General features: G+C 41.7%; 1 protein-coding gene across 1 annotated transcript in view; it reads right to left on the bottom strand.

Annotated features, from left to right (window-relative positions):
• Nucleotides 1–19,352, bottom strand: part of BORCS5 (BLOC-1 related complex subunit 5) — a 714,757-nt gene that overhangs the window by 329,444 nt on the left and 365,961 nt on the right. The window lies entirely within an intron of this gene.

Consider the following 19,352-nt stretch of genomic DNA (forward strand, 5'->3'; position numbering starts at 1 on the left):
GGCACATGGCTTTCATGACAGACCACGAGCATCTGGTCTGAGAGTTTTTCTTTTTCTTTCTTTTCTTTCTTTCTTTTCTTATCTTTCTTTCCTTTCCTTTCCTTCCTTCCTTCCTTCCTTCCTTCCTTCCTTCCTTCCTTCCTTCCTTCCTTCCTTCCTTCCTTCCTTCCTTCCTTCCTCCTTCCTTCCTTCCTTCCTTCCTTCTTTCTTTCTTTCTTTCTTTCTTTCTTTCTTTCTTTCTTTCTTTCTTTCTTTCTTTCTTTCTTTCTTTCTTTCTTTCTTTCTTTCTTTCTTTCCCTTCCTTTCTTTTCTATCCTTTCTTCCTTTCCTTCCTTTCCTTCTTTCTTCCTTCCTTTCCTTCCTTCCCTTTCTTTCCTTTCTTCCCTTTTCTTTGTTTCTTTCCTTTTCTTTTCTTTCACTTTCTCTTTCTTTCTTCTTTCTTTCCCTTCCTTTCTTTTCCTTCCTTTCTTTTCTTTCCTTTCTTCTTTTCCTTTCTTTTCTTTCCTTTCTTCCTTTCCTTTCCTTTCCTTCTTTCCTTTCTTTCCTTTCCTTTCTTCCTTCCCTTCCCTTTCCTTCCTTTCCTTCCTTCTTTCCTTCCTTTCCTTCCCTTTCCTTCCCTTCCTTCCCCTTCCTCGCCCTCCTCCCTCCCCCTCCCCCTTCCCCTCCCCCTCCCCTCCCCCTCCCCTCCCCCTTCTCTTCCTTCCTTCCTTCCTTCCTTCCTTCCTTCCTTCCTTCCTTCCTTCCTTCCTTCCTTCCTTCCTTCCTTCCTTCCTTCCTTCCTTCCTTCCTTCCTTCCTTCCTTCCTTCTTTCTTTCTTTTCTTCCTTGTTTTGGAACTATACCTGGTGGTGCCCAGAGATTAGTTCTGGTTTTGTGCCCAAGAATCATTTCTGGGGGCTGGAGAGATAGCATGGAGGTAAGGCATTTCCTTTCATGCAGAAGGATGGTGGTTTGAATCCCAGCATCCCACATGGCCCCCTGTGCCTGCAAGGGGTGCTTTCTGAGCATAGAGTAGCTCCTGAGCACTGCCAGGTGTGACCTAAAAAACAAAAAAAGCATCATTTCTGGCAGGCTCAGTGGACCATATGGAATACCATGGCTCGAACCTGGGTCAGTCAAGTTCAAGACAAGCACCTTCCCTGCCATACTATCTCACTGGCCCTGAGGGTTTCTCTTTCATACCCAAAGCTATGTGCATATGTTTTGTTTGAAGCAGGTCCCTAAGCTGGTGAGATATCAGCCAAGCTCCTTCCCCAGATATTGCTTTATGCTTGTATATGTTCTTCCAGTATGCCTGCTTTGATTGTATACTCATGGGACATGCTAGCTGTCATGATTTAGTAGGTGATTATTGGTGTGTATGTGTGTGTATGTATGTGTGTCCTGAAACACTAACAGTTCCCATCTCAATCAGTGGTGATCGCATCTTTGCATTTCCCAGGAATGTGCTATTTGTGGAGAGCAGGGGCTACCTTCACTCTGTGAGCTAGAACCACATTGCGACGAGGCTGAGAACTTTCAGCATCCAGCACAGTGCCAGGCACCCACTATGTGCTTTCTAAATTTCACAGGAACTAACAGAGGATTATCCTGCTCCCTGATACATGTCAGGGCAGCCAGTCAAGTTGGATCTCAAACCAAGAGGAAGTCATTGTTTTGCACGAGAATAACCTCAACACAGTGTGGGACACGCATATCTAGAACAAAATTGACTGCTGATAGAAATGTCACACCGAACTGGGTGTGTCATCCAGTGGTCACTTTTAATTTGGCTCTTCTGTGTGCCAGGCGGCCGCTCCAGGAGTCAGGACTCTGCTCCTAGCCTCTGTCAGTGCACACCCTGTGTGGCTCTCAAAATAAATTTCAATCGTGGTTTTGGTGAGATTTGGCTCAGTTGAAAAAAAGGTTGCCGACCACTGTCATAGGCTGATGCATATTTGACATTGTTGGGAGTGAAAATTCTTGCTGGACAAAAAGGAGACTTGGTTTCTGGTTTCTCAGCCAGAAAGTGAGTTGGGTTCCCCCTGAGCTCAGTATGAAGCCCCGAGATCAGTCATCAGAGGAGGTGGGAAAGATAAGGATGAAGAGAATCTGGAGTCAGGACACAGTCACTGGTGTAGAGTGGAAGGGACTGCGAGCCCTGACACACAGTTTATCACCCACTCGTGCAAAAGGCCGCCCTCAAGTTCAGAGCCAGCAGGTCAGGGGTGGGTGTCTTAAGAAGCTTGAGCAGTCAGAACCAGGCAGTTAGGACCACAGCTGAGCCACCTCCGTCAGCCCCTGTCCTCTTTGCAGTGTCCCAAAGCTCCTGTCTGTCCCCAAGGAGAAATGAAAGAGAAAGCCAAGTCACTTCTCTCCCTTCTCTTTGAAGCCCAGCATCTAGTTTCTGGGCCTGTGCTTGGAATCCCGGAGGTTACCTGATCAGAATATCTCAGCACCAAGATAATGTCTCCCAAGTTAGAGCAAGAAGCACTCCTAGGAAGGCGGCGATGAAGTCAAGGGTCTCAGGGGGTTGGTTCCCTGCTCTGACAGCTGTCAGTGGCTCTGTTCAGGTCCTGTGCAGCCAGGCAGTCCTGCACTTGAGTCCCTCTCTCCCACTCTCAAGAGGAAGTTCAAGGCTCCCTGGCTCCTCAGCTGCGTATCTGCTGGGGCCTCCACACAGGCTCCCTAAGTAGCCCCAAAGGCTCAGGGCCAAGAGGGAGTCAGGGAAAGCAGGCACTTCCGCATTAGGCCCCGCCCTGGTATTATCCGGGACGGGACTGACCTTGGCCCTGTAACCGGACTCTGTGAGCCGCACCTTCATGCAGGCCACGCCCCCTGCCTCCAGGTCAGTTAGTGGGCGTCTTCCGGAGACACCTTTTGCCAGTTACCAGTTGAACTGGTGCTTACTGGTCACCTACTCAGTGCCAGGTACCTACCTGAGTTCTCCTCTTCACTGAGTGGTGGGAAGGCAGAAACCCATTTTACAGGGTAGGACACCTAGGTAGAGAGAGGCCAAGGATCTGCCAGTGGTTCTGGCATCCTTTTACTGGTCTTGCTGGCCTTCCCCCATGTCCCCTTCACACTCCTGGAAGACTTAAGAGACCAATTCCACTGGTCAACTTCTCTCAATGGAACTGGTTTCCTCTCAAACCCAGTGGCAGAACAAAGGCCACCAAAAGGCCCCCAAAGACAGACTGTCACAGTGTAAAGCTAAAATTTCCCATCTATGAAAAAAATGGCTTGGTATGGTTTTATTTATGATCTAAATTCAGTCTTTTATAGGGCAGGTAAAAGGATTTAGTCACACTCAAAGGTGCTCACTCCTTGTTCTGTGCTTAGAGTTCTCTTCCAGCAGTGCTCAGTGGACTTTATGCGGTGTCAGGGACAGAGCTGAAGTTTGTGGTGCTCAAATTAAGCATCTAAATCCTAAATTCTTGGACCACTTTCAAGATTCTTTTTCTTGGTAAATCCAGCGGTGCTCAGAATTTATCCCTGGCTCTGTACTTGCTCCTGGCAGGCTCGAGGGACCATATGGGATTCCAGGGATCGAACCTGGGTTTGTCCCGGGTAGTCAGCATGTAAGGCAAACACCCCACTGTTGTTCTATCACTCTGGCCTCAGTTTCTTTCCTTTTTTACTCCATAGCCAGCAGTTCTGAGGGCTTACTCCTGACTCTGTGCTCAGGTATCACTCCTGAACTCTGGGGATCATATAAGGCACCAGGAATTGAACTTGGATTGGATGGAAAAAGGTCAAGTGCCCTTTCTGCTGTACTGTCTCTCCAGCCCCACTATCCAGTTTCTTAACTGAAAGAGACATATATGATCAAAGTTCTGGAAGGTGGGAGAATGAGGAGAAGAAAAGTATGAAGAGTAAATTAGGAACTGAAGTTTATTTCATATGAGTGAGGGAGGAGCAAGTCATTTAGATATTAGGCAAATAAACTCATGAGAGACCAATGAGAGTTGATGTGGTAAACAATTGGTGAACTTTAGTCAGTGAACTACTATTTTTGGTGGTGGTGGGGAAGCACACCTGGCTCTGCACTCAGAGATCACTCCTGGTGGGCTTGGGAGACCATCTGGGACCTTAGGATGCCAGATTTGAACCTGGGTCAGCACATGCAAACAAATGCCATCAGTGTCTGCTTCACTGTTACTCCGGCCTCATTTTTAATTATTTTTCATGTATATTTTCTTCCTCCATGACAACAACAGTGAGCTGCCTTGTATGTTCTACTCTCTTTCTCTCTTCATGCCACACCCTCACTCTGTAATCCATCTATTGGGGTGTCCCGTGGAACTGTGTGGTCACAATGACCCCTTCGTGGAACAAGAAATGGACTCTCTCATCCATGTTTCTCTATGGTTTCTGTTTGGAATTGTTCTTCAGATATTCTAGGAAGTCTATTTTTTTTTTATTTGAATTGCTCTGTATCACATTCTGGTTCTGTGCAGCATAAGAGAAAAAGCTGATGCCAGAGAAAGTAATGTAGAAACTAACAGAAGAATCCCTAGGAACAGGATCAGCCACCCACCAAACAATGGAGACCCCACTTGCCATTTTTAGATTCCTTGTGCCTGGCTAGAGATAGAACCAGGGCCTCACAATAAAAAAACAAACAAACAAACAAAAAACAAGTGCCTTGTCACTGAGCTACATATCCTGCTGTAACCTTTGCATGTTTTAAAATGTAAGCTATTTGAATACCACTTTATTTTTTTTTTAATTTTGGGCCACACCCTATAACACTCAGGGTTTACTCCTCATTGTGTGCTCAGAAATTGCTCCTGGCTTGGGGGACCATATGAGATGCAAGGGATTGAACCCAGGTTCATCCTGGGTGAGCCACATGCTAGGCAAACACTCTACCACTGCACTATCTCTCCAGCCCCTACATAGAATTTTAATGTCTGTATAAGAGAAAGTGAGTGAAAGCACTACTAGTGAAAACATTACTCAGCTAGGCAGCTACTTTCATTTCATACTTTCATTGTTCTAAAGTGACCCCTATATAATTTTTGTCATTTCATTTTTTTGGTATCGCTTTCCAAGAAATGTCCTTGGGTGTCTAATTAGTGTATTTGAATTTTCAGTTTTATATTTATTTTCAATTTGCTTAATCTTGAATTCCAACTTATAATGGTTATATTAATGAAATAATGTCTTAGGAAACAATCTCTCTCTTTTTATTTTTATTTTTTTTTTTTTGGTTTTTCGGCCAGACCCATTTGATGCTCAGGGGTTACTCCTGGCTAAGTGCTCAGAAATTGCCCCTGGCTTGGGGGGGGGGACCATATGGGATGCCGGGGAATCGAACCAAGGTCTGTCCTACGCTAGTGCTGGCAAGGCAGACACCTTACCTCTAGCACCACCTTACTGGCCCCTGGGGAACAATCTCTTGCCCCAATTTGAATGAGTGGACAGAAAGCTCTCAGCAAAAGTAGAGAGTTTTTCCATCTTTATATAATTTGGAGTAGGGGGGGGTAATCATTTTTGGAGACCAAATCATTGTCAGGGATTCAAACCAGGGTCTGTTGTAGATAAGGCAAGCAACTTACATACTATTCTCCAACCCAGTTAGGCACTTAGGACTGAAGCTATAGTTGGTGGGTAGAGTATTTGCCTTGCATACGGATGACCCAAATTTGATTCAGGGTATCCTATATGGTTCCCCAAGCACCACCAGGAGTGATTCCTGAGCACAGAACTGGAAGTAAGGCTTGAGTACCATGGGGCATGGCTCAAAAAATAAACCATATATGTATATATATATGTATATATCTATATCTATATCTATATATATATATAGAGAGAGAGAGAGAGAGAATAGAAGGAGGAGGAAGAGAAGGGAAGAAGGAGGAGGAGGAACAAAAAAGAGGAAGAAGAGGAAGAGGAAGAAGACAAAGAAGCTAAAGATGAAGAAGAGGGAGGAGGAGGAAGAAAAAGAGGAAGAAGAGAAAGAGGAAGAAGACAACAAAGAAGAAGAATATGAAGAGGAGGAGAACAACAGCAGCAGCAGCAGTAACAACAACAACAACAACAACAACAACAAGCCCATCTTAAGACCTGAAAGGCTTGGGCTGGAGTGATAGTATAGTGGGTAGGGCATTTGCTTTGTTTGAGGCTGACTTGGGTTCGATCTCAGGCATTCCATATGGTCACCCTAGCACACTAGGAGTAATTCCTGAATACAGAGTCAGGAATAACCCATGAACACTGCTGGAAGTGGCCCAAAAAACAAAACAAGAAAACAAAACAAAATAAAAAGACCTGAAATACTAGAGGAATGGAGTTTAGAATAAGCACCACACAATTTGGAGGTTCATCTTTGCCTCATATTTATTCCAGTCTCAAGGATAAAAATCAATGAAATGAGAATAGAGATGAAAGGAATCAATGATAGAATGCTGAGTTCTATGGAAGCATTTGGAAAAAGGAGGAGAGGAATTATAGTTTGTTATAGGGTCAACCTGGGACAGGCTTTAGTCAGCTAACCCAGAACAGTCAGTCCTCTTTGACACACAGAGTTTGAGTTAAAGGCAATTAGCAGCAGCAGACCAAGAAAAATTGCTTTTGCTTCCTCCCCAGGAAAGAGACTAAGATGCTTATTGAATCACTAGAGACAGAACTGGTCCCAGCAGAACAAACAACAAATCTTAAGCCACACAATATCTTTCCTGAATCTCCTTACCACTGATATTTACTCTCCCATAGCTGGCTCCCCAAGAACCTTAATGCCCCTTTACTTGATCTTGTCACTTCCACACAAATGCTCATTTTCACTGAAGCTTTGTCAAAGTCTAATGAACTGAATTAAGCATGCACACCATCATGATTGATAGATGTTTGCATTACTAGAGAATTTCCACAGCTAAGCCAGGAAATATATCATTCTCTTCACATGGGCACATTTTTTTTCCTTTGGAGGGGGGGTGAGAACACAAGTTCTACCCTTGAAACATCTGGATTATGTAATAGTATAGAATCTAAGATGGTTATGAGTGATCCTCCAAACTCATCATACAGAATTGGACACCGAAATGATTCCTCTTATCATGGAGAAAAGTAACCCACCATCTGTAATGTTCTTTCTGAAAAAACATCTAACTTATTAAGTTGAAATAATGTGATTTACAACAGTTTTCATGTAGTTGTTTTGTACTTGCAATACTGCTTCACCCACATCAATAAACATCCCCCACAATCCCCTTGTCCCTTTCATCTCTTGTCCTTTGCCCCTTTCATTGTTTCCTCTCCATATTATCACCTTACTCTGAAACCTCAATTCACTTCTGTTGTCTAATTGATTGCTTCATTTCTTATGTCATTTGAGTAAGATCATTCAATATTTGTCCTTTTCCTCCTTATTCATTTAGCACACCATCATTCAGTTTCATCCGGATAGCAGTACACTGTATGATTTCTTCTTTTGTTTTCGATGAGTAGATTTTCATTGTCTACATATGCCACAATTTTATTATTTATCTATCTATTTTGAGGCATTGGATGACTTTCAGACCTAAGATGTTGTGAATAATACTGGAAATGTTCTTTTTTTTTAACATTATTTATTCCATAAATGACTCATCAGAAGTAACCCCCTATTTAATCTGTCTGAAGTGGTGTTCTGAGTAGTAATATTCAATGAGCTCAAAGAAACAATGGAACTTACTGCCAAGAAAACACAAAAGGGTAAGAGAGCAGAAACAAGAAAAATACAAATAGAAATGTCAGAACTGAAAATCTTGGTAAATGAAATTAAAAATTCATTGGAAAGTTCCATCAGCTCATTTGCTGCTGAAGTAATAGTGATGATAAAGTGCAGAAAACCTTCAGATGGAAGATGAAAAAAACAATAGAAGATAAAAAAATTCTTCAAAATAAATGAACAGATGACAAGAGAAATTTGGGATCAATTCAAGGAAAATAACATAAGAATTATGGGGTTGCAGAGAGACAGGAAGAAAACCCCTATGAAGAAGTAATAGTCAAAGTCATTGTTGTGAGAAAACCACAGCTAGAGATAGAATATTGAAAGCAAAGAGATAAAAAGAAAAAATGACGGGCCGAAGAGATAGCATGGAGGTAAGGCGTTTGACTTGCGTGCAAAAGGTCGGTGGTTTGAATCTTTGTATCCCATGTGGGATACCTGCCAGGAGCAATTTCTGAGTGTAGAGCCAGGTGTGACCTCTGAGCGCTGCCAGGAGTGACCCAAAAACCAAAATCCAAAAAAAAAAAAAAAATGAAATTACACACAAAGGAGCATACATAAGATTTATAGCATTTGCCAAAGGAAATTATCTGGGCCTAAGATAATAGTGGCATATAGTGAAAAAAAAAAAACCCACAACAAACTCAATGAAATGAGTGCCTTACCAAGAATACTTTACCCAGACAGACTCTCATTCAGATTTGAGGGGACAGTGAGTAATTTCACAGATAAACAACAGCCCAGGAACTTCACCCCCCCCCCCAAATTTCTATTCAAAATGCATAAAACTCCATGGCAATAATCAATGCCAATGGACTCAACACACCAATTAAGAGACACAGAGTGTCAGGATGGATTAGAAAATTGAACCAAACACTCTACTACTTAAAAAAAAAAAAACATATTTGAACAGTCAGAGCACATACAGACTCAAATTCAAAGGTTGGGAGACAATTCTTCAAGCAAATAGCTCCCTCAAGAAGGCTTTGGTGAGGGGCCGGAGAAATAGCACAGTGGTAGGGTGTTGGCCTGGCATGCAGTTGAATGGTGGTTTGAATCCCGGCATTCCATATGTCCTTCGAGCCTGCCAGGGGCAATTTCTGAATGCAGAACCAGGATTAGCCCCTGAGTGCCACCGGGTGTGACCCAAAAACTTAAAAAAAAAAAAAAAAAGGAATTTTGGGTGGCATAGTAGTGTTAGACAACATAGACTTCAGGCTCAAAAAGATTATTAGAGATAGCAAAAGTAATTTCTATTTTTTGGATTTTCAGTCACACCCAGTAGCACTCTGGGGTTACTCCTGATTCTATACTCAGAAATTGCTCCTGGCAGGCTCGAGGGACCATATGGGATGCCAGAATTTGAATCACTTTCCTTCTGCATTTAAGGCAAACACCTTACTTCCATGCTATCTCTTCGGCCCCAGCAAAGGTAATTTCTTAATGATCAAGGGGCATGTACATCACAAAGAATTCACACTCATAAATATGTCTGCACTTAATGAGGGATCAGTAAAATACTTAAACTGCTAATAGACTTGAAGGAAGCAACACAATAGGAATAGGAGACTACAAATCACTATAACATCACCTCTCAATAGATCAACTAGACTAAGTTCAGTAAGGAGTTAACTCTCTTAGAAGGAAAAAATGGTAGAGAGGGGCTTATTGTATACACCTGGCTCTTCATTCTCAATAAACCAAAGACACATTATTCTCTGAGAGATTTTGCAGAATAGAGCACACAGAACATACCTTGACAAAGTCAAGATGATAGAAATCATACCAACTACATCTAATAGGACCTTGAAGTACTGAAAATAGATATTAATCACAAAAAAATGGAGAAGCAACACAAACACCCAGAAATTAAATCATTACTGAACAACCAGTGAGTCAGAGAGGAAATCAAGATTCCTGGAAACAAATAAGAATGAGGATATGAGCTACCAGAACTTGTGGGACATAATAAAAGCAGTATTAAGAGGAAAGTTCAGGCCCATGTCTGCACCTGACCAGTTCCATAGATTCACTGTGTTCTCAAAAGAGATATAAACCAAGCCATGAAAAATCATGAGTACACTGGCCATGCAGTTGAAAGCTGGCAATCTTGGGAGAGAGGGAGGACCAAGTCTCCGCTCTGCCAAAGCCACTCCTGCTGCACCCATTGCCCATAATTGCCACTTTGCCTAATTGCCTTGCTTCATCACTCCTCTATGATTCTCTGCAGAAGTACCAATCTGGCCCAAAGTCCTGGTCTGTTGGTATTTGGGAATATCACCAAGACTCTTTTGGATGCTCCTCTCCAGCCTTCTCGTACTTCTGGAAGACTTGGCAGCTGGAACAAAAGCTGCAGTATCAGCAATAGTGCTTTGAATTCTTGGACAACTTCATTTTTGTTTAATACTGTTATTCCCAGAACCCACCAGTTTAGATGCCAATGTATAGCTGAAGTCACTTAAGTTCAGAAACAAATGAAATAATGCAATGCCCAGCTAGTAACAACGATTTAGTTGGAGAGAAAATAATTTTCTTTTCTTTTTTCTTTTTCTTTTTTTGGTTTTTGGGTCACACTTGGCAATGCTCAGTGGTTACTCCTGGCTCTATGCTCAGAAACCACTCCTGGCTCTATGCTCAGAAACCACTCCTGGCAGGCTCGGGAGACCATATGGGATGCCAAGGATCAAACCTGCGCTGGTCCAGGTTGGCTGCATGCAAGGCAAACACACTATTGCTGTGCTATTTTTTGGGCCCAAAAATTCAACCTTGCAAACATGACAAAGGAAGAAAGGGTCCATATAAACAACATGACTGCACAACTTAAGAAACTGAAAGATGACCAACTAAAGGACCACAAAGCAGGCAGGAAGAAGGAAATAATAAAACTTAGAGCCTATATTAATGAACTGGAATCTCAAAGAAAAACAAAAACAAAAACCAACAACCAATCTAATAGATCAATGAAATCAAGAATTGGTTCTGTGGGGCCGGAGAGATAGCATGGAGGTAAGGCGTTTGCCTTTCATGCAGGAGGTCATCGGTTCGAATCCCGGCGTCCCATATGGTCCCCCGTGCCTGCCAGGAACAATTTCTGAGCCTGGAGCCAGGAATAATCCCTGAGCACTGCCGGGTGTGACCCAAAAACCACAAAAAAAAAAAAAAAAAAGAATTGGTTCTGTGGGGCCAGAGAGATAGCATGGAGGTAGGGCCCTTTGCCTTTCATGCAGGTCATTGGTTCGAATCTTGGCATCCCATATGATCCCCTGAGCCTGCCAGGAGCAATTTCTGAGCATAGATCCAGAAGTAACCCCTGAGCACTGCCGGGTGTGACCCGAAAACCAAAACCAAAACCAAAACCAAAAAAATTGGTTCAGTGAAAAAATAAATAAGATTGATAAACCACTAGCAAGACTACAAAGAAAGGATGAGAATCCTAATAAATTAAATCCTAAACAAAAGAGGGAAAATCACAACAAATGTCACAGAAAGTCAATGGATCATCAGAGATTACTTTGAGAATATACAATGAAGCAAAAAAAAAACAAAACAAAAAAAAAACTAGTTGAAATGGATAGATTCTTGGCTCCCTATAACCTTTCAAAATTGAATCACAATGATTTGGAATACCCAAACAAACCTAGCACTATTGAGGAAATTGAAATGATAATCAAAAGTCTTCCCCAAAACAAAAGCTCAGGGCCAGAAGAATTCATTAGTGAATTCTCTCAAACCATTAAAGAGGACTTATTGCCAATTCTTTTCAGGCTCTTCCAGGAAACAGAAGTAACAGAAACACTCCCAAATAGTTTCTAAGAAGCAAACATTACTGATATCAAAAGCAGACAGAGACTATATCAAAAGAGAGAATAAAAGGCCATTATACTTTATGAACACAGATGCAAAGATCCTTAACAAAATGTTATTAAGTAGAAACCAACAATGAATCCAAAAGATCATACACCATGACCAGGTAGGATTCATACAAGGATGCAAGTATGGCTTAACATAAGCAATATAATATACCATATCAATAAAAGAAAAAATAAAAACCATAGGATCATATAAAGATGCAGAGGAAGCATATGATAAGATCCAGTACCCATTCATAAAAACTCTCAACAAAAAGGAAATTGAAGGAACTTTTTTGATGACATCAAGGTATTAGCTACAGCCCATAGCAAATATATTCAATGGGGGAAAAAAATCTAAAATCCTTCTTTCTAATATCAGGCACAAGACAAGGTTGCTCACTCTCACAACTTCTATTCAATATAGTACTGGAAGTATTTGCCATTACAATTAGGAAAAAAAAGATATAAGGGCATCCAGGTAGGAAAGGAAGAAGTCAAGCTTTCACTCTTTATGGATGATATGATACTATATTTAGAGCGGTGGTGAAAGCGGTAGGGCACTTGCCTTGAGCAAACTGATCTAGGACCGACCACTGTTTCATCCCCCAGCATCCCATATGGTCTCCCAAGCCAGGAGCGATTTCTGAGCGCATAGCCAGGAGTAACCCCTGAGCATCATTGAGTATGGCACAAAAACTAAAACAAAAAAAGTAAAAAAGAAAAAGAAAGAAAATTCTAAAGACTCTACAAAAAATGTTCCTAGAAACAATAGATTTGGGGGGTGGCAACAGAAATCACTGCTGGCTTGGGGGGCCACATGGAATGCTGGGGATTGAACTGAGGTCCATCCTGAGTCAGCTGATTATGAGGCAAACACCCTACTGCTGTGCTACCATTCCAGCTCTTGAAACAATAAATTTTTTTTTTTTTTTGGTTTTTGGGCCACACCCGTTTGAAGCTCAGGGGTTACTCCTGGCTATGCGCTCAGAAATCGCCCCTGGCTTGGGGGACCATATGGGACACCGGGGGATCGAACCGCGGTCCGTCCTACGCTAGCGCTTGCAAGGCAGACACCTTACCTCTAGCGCCACCTTCCCAGCCCAACAATAAATTTTTTTAAAGTAAAATGATAGGCAATAAAATTAACGTGCAAAAAAATTCATGACTTTCCTATATACAAATAATGAAAGAAATATTTAAAAAACAATCCCATTTACAATTGTGCCTCAGAAAATCAAGCACTTTGGAATCAACTAAAGGGGTGAAAAACCTATACAAAGAAAACTACAAAATGCTACTTCAAGAAATAAAAGAGGGGGTAGAAGCGATAAAGCACAGCGGGTAGAGCATTTGCCTTGCACATGGCTGACCCAGGTTTGATCCCCTGTGCCTGCCAGGGCTGATTTTGAGCACAGAGTCAGGAGTAACCTCTGAGCGCCATGGGTGTGGCCCAACAAAACAAAACAAAAACAAAAGATAATATGAGAAAATGGAAATACATCCTCCAGCTCATGTAATTAAAATGGCAATCTTTCCCAAAGCATCATGCAGATTCAATACAGTTCCTATAAGTTACCCATATTCCTATAAGATACCCATGAAGTATTTCAAAGAAATAGATCAAACACTCCTAAAATTCATTTGGACCCATAAACTTCCACAAATAACTAAAATAATCCTTGGGAAAAAGAAGATGGAAGGCCTCACTTTTCCCAACTTTAAACTTTACCACAAGACATTAGTTATTAAAACAACATGATAGTGGAATAAAGATAAACTTTCAGATCAGTGAAATAGAAGTAAACAGCCTGACATTCCAGGCATACTGGTATAATAAATAAATTTTTTATAAAGTAGCAAAAAAAAAAAATGGAGCAAGGGAAGCCTTTTCAACAGGTGGTGCTGGGAAAACTGGTTCGCTATATGCTAATTAATGAAGTCAGACCTCTCTCTACACATCATACACAAAGGCTAAATAAAAATAAATTAAATACCGTGATGTCAGACCTGAACATAAAGTACACAGAGGAAAATATAGGCAAAACTCTCCATGCCATTGAAGCTAAAATATAGGCAAAACTCTCCATGACATTTAAGGATGATAGACCACCGGCCAAGCAAGTGGAAGCAAAGATAAACAAATGAGACTACATTAAACAAAGACGCATCTGTAACTCAAATGACCAGGATACAAAGACTGCCCATAGGTATCCACCCAATCCCCATGTGATAAGCTGTTAATATCTAAGAGCTTAACAAGAAAAAAATTCCAACCCCATCAAAAACTGGGGAAGAAATAAACAGAAATTTCCTAAAAGAAGAGATATAGATGGCCAAAAAGGTACATGAAAAAAAAAAATGCTCTCACCATTAATCATCAGGGAGATGCAAATCAAAACAACAAGAAGATAATCAACTCACACTACAGAGACTGGCACACATCAACAAGAACAAGAACAACCAGTGTTGGCATGATGCTGGGAGAAAGTGACTCTCATTGTTGGTGGAAATGTCAACTAGTGCAACCTTTTGAAAAAACAATATGGATTTTCCTCAAAAAATTTGAAGTTGAACCTCCATTTGACCCAGCAATAATACTCCCTGGTATATATTCCAGGGCCCAAAAACACAATGCAGAAAAGGCATCTGCACTCCTATGTTCATTGCAGCACTCACTATTCATATTAGCCAGAATCTAGAAACAACTTAAGTACCCAAGAGAAGGTGAGAGAGGAAGAGAAGGGGAGAGAGGAAGAAAGAAAGGGGGGGGGGAGGAATGTGAGGGAAACTAGGGAAATTGGTGGAGGGAAATGAGCTTTGGTGAAGAATGGGTGTTGGAACACTGTATGACTGAAACTCAGCTATCAATAACTTTTAACTCTATCTCACTATGATTCAATTTAAAAGAAAGTTTGAAAGTCTCTTCACCTCTTGAGGCTCAGCGAACTTGAGATTGCAGGGGCACTTCTCCCATTTAAAAAAATACAGGGGTCACCCAGTGCCTGCATAAACCTCCTTCAAGACAATGTATAATAAGTGGCAGACTGAAAAGAAAAAATATGATTTAATTTGATTTATTTCAAATAAATGAGTGAGTTATTCTGAAAAAAAAATACAGGGGTCGAAGAGATAGCATGGAGATAAGGCATTTGCCTTGCATGCTGAAGGTCGGTGGTTCAAATCCCGCATCCCATGTGGTCCCCCGAGCTTGCCAGGAGCTATTTCTGAGCATAGAGCCAGGAGTAATCCCTGAGAACTGCCCGGTGTGACCCAAAACCAAACAAACAAACAAACAAAACCCCAAAAACAATCTTTCCTAAAATTTTATTCATTCTTATTTCCCTTCCTTCCTTCCTTCCTTCCTTCCTTCCTTCCTTCCTTCCTTCCTTCCTTCCTTCCTTCCTTCCTTCCTTCCTTCCTTCCTTCCTTCCTTCCTTTTTCTTTCTTTTCCTCTTTTACTTTCTCTTTCACCTTATTGCTTTTTTTTTTTTTTGGGCCACACCCAGCGGTGCTCAGGGGTGACTCCTGGCTGTCTGCTCAGAAATAGCTCCTGGCAGGCACGGGGGACCATATGGGACACCGGGATTCGAACCAACCACCTTTGGTCCTGGATCGGCTGCTTGCAAGGCAAACGCCGCTGTGCTATCTCTCCGGGCCCTGCTTTTTTCTTTCTTTTACCTTTTTTCTTCATTTATCTTTTTCTTTCTCTTTTACCTTCTTTCTCCTTTGCTTTCTTTTTAATCTTTCTTTCTCTTACTTTCTCTTTTATTTTCTTTCTTTTGCTTTCTTTTTCTTTTTTCTTTCTTTTACCTTATTTCTCTTTTGCTTTCTTTTTCCTTATTTCTTCCTTTCCTTTTCTTCCTTCTTTCTCTTTTGCTTTCTTTTTTCTCTTACCTTCTTTCTTTCTCTTTTGCTTTTTTCTTTCTCTTACCTTCTTTCTCTTTTGCTTTCTTTCTTTTTCTTTTTTCTTTTTCTTCTTTTCTTCCCCCCTACTTCCTTCCTTCCTTTTCCTTCCTTCCCTTTCTTTCCTTCCTCTTCCTTCCTTCCTTTTCCTTCCTCCCTCCCTCCCTCCCTCCCTTCCTTCCTTCCTTCCTTCCTTCCTTCCTTCCTTCCTTCCTTCCTTCCTTCCTTCCTTCCTTCCTTCCTTCTTTCCTTCCTTTCTTTTTCTTTTTTCTTTTGATTTTGGGCCATACCTGATGACGCTCAGGGGTTAGTTACTCCTGGCTTTGTGCTTAGAAATCACTCCTGGCATGGGGGATCATATGGGGCACGGGGATCGAACCTCGGTTCGTTGTGGGTTAGCTGCAAGCAAGGCAAACACCCTACTGCTGCACCATCGCTCTGGCCCTCTTTCTTTCTTTTTATTAAGGCACTCTGATTTTTAAAAATTATTCATGGCTGTGTTTCAAGTGTATAGTATTCCACATCACCAATCTCTCCACTGGTGTCAATTGAGGAAATTCCTCTTATTTTCAGTCCAAACTGTCACTCCATACTGTAATCTGGCAGGGATCATCTCTATTGTTACTGGATTGCTAGATTTTTCTCTTAGAATCAGCTGATATTTACTTTATGTATTTGGGTCTTTGCTGAGTACTTAAATATTGATGCTTGGTATATTCTCTTGATGAATGACTCCTTGAGAATCACATAATGCCCTTTTTTAATCTCTTGCCACAGCTTTGGGTCCGCAGTCTTTTTGGTTTGATATAAGGAGCCTCGTCTCTGGATCTTCTGGGTTCATTTGCATATCTGTCCCATCCCTTCCCTGTGATAAATGGTGCCTGCCCTGGAATCTTACTGGCAGAGATAAATTGGCTAGTTTACTAGAAACAATGAGAATTTTGGGAGAAAGAACATTCATCTTATTGTAAGGATTTATGGTAAGAAAGAATTCAGACATTGCCTTTGATAGTAAAAACTGGCATGATTTCAGGCCCACAGGGGACAAAGAAGTAGAAATACCTGTTAGTATTTATTATGCCCATTCTACAGAGGAGGAAATTAAGACATGTGGGAGCTAAATAAAATTGCCTGAATTAGCAGAGCCCCAGTAGTTTTTGGTTTTGTTGTTGTTTTTTGTTTGTTTCTTTGGCCCCCCTTGTGGGTTACTCCTGGATCTGAGCTGGGAGTCTCTTGATAGTGTTCAGGGGGCTATGTAGTATGAGGAATGAATCCATGTCTCCTGCTTGCAAAGCCTGATGAGTTCTAGCCCCGAGGCATCAATCTGGTTTTTGGGTTACCCCGTGCTGTGCTTAAGGTTTACATCTGGCTGTATGCTTAGGGATCACTCTTGGTTGGTACTTGGGGGATCCTCTGGGGTGCTGGAGATCTAATCAAGTTGGCCAGGTGCAAAGCACATTCCCTCACCACTGTGCTATCTCTCCAGCCTCTAGGCAATTAGTCTGTTTGTTTGTTTGTTTGTTTGTGTTTTGTAAGTCAATTAGTCTGAAGTGTTCTCAAGAATCAAACCCCAAACCTGAGTACCTCCTTAGTGCCCTAAAATCCTGTGCTCTTCATCTCTCCCTTTGATTTTCTGCACTGCCTTTGACTGTTCACTGACCTATATGTAAAGAGAAATGGGAAGGTTTTTTTAATGGGCAGCCCTACCTGGGTAGCCCTTCTGAAACCTTGGGCGAGTCATTGAGTCTACGGTTTGCTTTTGATCCGGCTAGTTTACAACTCTGTAGAGATTCAAGTTGCTTTAGAGGAAAGGGGGGAGAGTTTGTGGACAGCTCCTCATTGGACAGTCCCTTCATAGAGCCCTGGAAACCGGCTCTCCCAGAATGCAGTGTTTGTGCACCCACAGATTCTGACCTGTTTTTCTAGTTTTGCTAGTCATGATGAACTCATTTCATCGTTTATCTGACTATACTTGACTGTATGATGTTATAGAGTCCAATATTAATAAGTTAAAATATTTCACATATTCTTTGTGTTTCCCTTTTTGTCCTTTTGTTGCTGTGGAGGTAGGTGGTGGCATGGCAGCAGTGATTCTGAGAAGACTCAAGGCTACTGAAGAACTGAACTGCTTGGGTCCACACCTTCAGGGAGACCATGTCTTCCACCCAGAGCTCCCACGTGATTCAACCATCCCTCCAACTGCTTGTGATTTTTCACTATGGACTTCACTGGAAACTCACCCTCTCTCCAGCTCTTCACTGTCCTTTTAAAAGTAGTAATTATCTTTATAGAAGTAGAAGGTAAATTGCTTTTACTCTGCAGTCTTTAGCCCATGCAATAGTGTATTACTGATTATAATACACTTCAGGAACTGCAGAGAAAGTACAATAGGTAGGGCACTTGGCTAGCATGCAGCTGACCAGGGTTCAATCTTCAGCACCCTGTATGGTTTCTAAATGCTGCCAGGCATGATTCCTGAATGCAGAGCCAGAAGTAAGCCCTGCATACTGTTGGGTGTGGCCAAAAAAAAAAAAAAGGCAAAAAGAAAAATCTGTCCTTTCTGTTTTAGTTTTGTTTTGTTTTAGGGTCATACCAGTGGTGCTCAGGAGTTACTTCTGGCTTTGCATTAAATCATTCCCGGCAGATTTGGAGATCATATGGGATTGAACCCAAGTTGGTTGTATGAAAGGCAAACACCCTCCCTGCTGTGCTATCACTCCAGCCCCTGTCCCTTTTTTTTTTTTTTTTAACTCTTTTAACTGAACTTTAGCTTTGTTTAATTTGTTTAATTTTAGCTTTAAAAAATTAGGATCTTGGGGCCGGGCGGTGGCGCTGGAGGTAAGGTGCCTGCCTTGCCTGCGCTAGCCTAGGACGGACCACGGTTCGATCCCCCGGCGTCCCATATGGCCCCCCAAGAAGCCAGGAGCAACTTCTGAGCGCATAGCCAGGAGTAACCCCTGAGCGTCACAGGGTGTGGCCCAAAAACAAAACAAAAAAAAAATTAGGATCTTTAACATAGTTTCTGGAATCATTTGGACCTTTAGGCTTTTTGATCTGCCTCATTGACTGAGTTTTCTAGAAATCTCAAAATTTTGAGGTCCAATAGTTCAGAGTTAAGAAGCTTGCCTTGCACATGGATGACCTGGGTTTGATTTCCAGCTCTGTATTTGGTCCCCTGAGCATCACCTGGAATGATCTCTAAGGATACTAGGAATAAGCCTGGAGCATAGCTGAAACTAAAGAAAGAAAAATAAATAAACCTCAAGGAATTTAAAAAATTCCTGCCAGAAATAAAACAACAGTAACAACAACAAACAAACAACCCTCAAAACCCAAACCCCAAAACCTCAAGGTTCTGTTATCAGCTGTCTATTTTTTTTAAGGGGGAGGGGGTAGGTAGGGCTTATGAGTTACTCATAGCAGTACTTAGAGGAAAATCTGTGGTATTGAGGATCAAACTTGGGTACACAAACCATGTTGAGTTCTCTCTGGCCTTTGTTTTTTAAATCAGTGGCTTATTACTGGCACATGTATTGATGATGCAGGCATACTCTAGCATGATGACTGTGCTTATGGTTTTTGCTTTATTTTTTGGGGGGACATTCCTAGCAGTGCTGGGAAACCATGTGGCGCTGAATATGAAACCTGGAGCTCCTACATACAAAACATATGCTGCAACCTAAAAATGATCTCTCGGCCAGTGGTTGTATTTTCCATCTATGTCCTAGCTTCTGGCACATCTACAGCTAGTGAGCTATAATACAGCAGAGCTGTTATATTTCCAGTCTGTAGCTTAGTTTCTGCCTGCAGTAAATAGAGTTAATAATAATAGAGTTGTCTAGTGGTTTTGGGGATTCCAACTTCACAGTGATAAATAGTTGGAAGTTGATCCTGAATTTTTTT

The sequence above is a fragment of the Suncus etruscus genome, chromosome 11 (genome assembly GCF_024139225.1).
Source record: "Suncus etruscus isolate mSunEtr1 chromosome 11, mSunEtr1.pri.cur, whole genome shotgun sequence".
Classification (NCBI taxonomy): Eukaryota; Metazoa; Chordata; class Mammalia; order Eulipotyphla; family Soricidae; genus Suncus; species Suncus etruscus.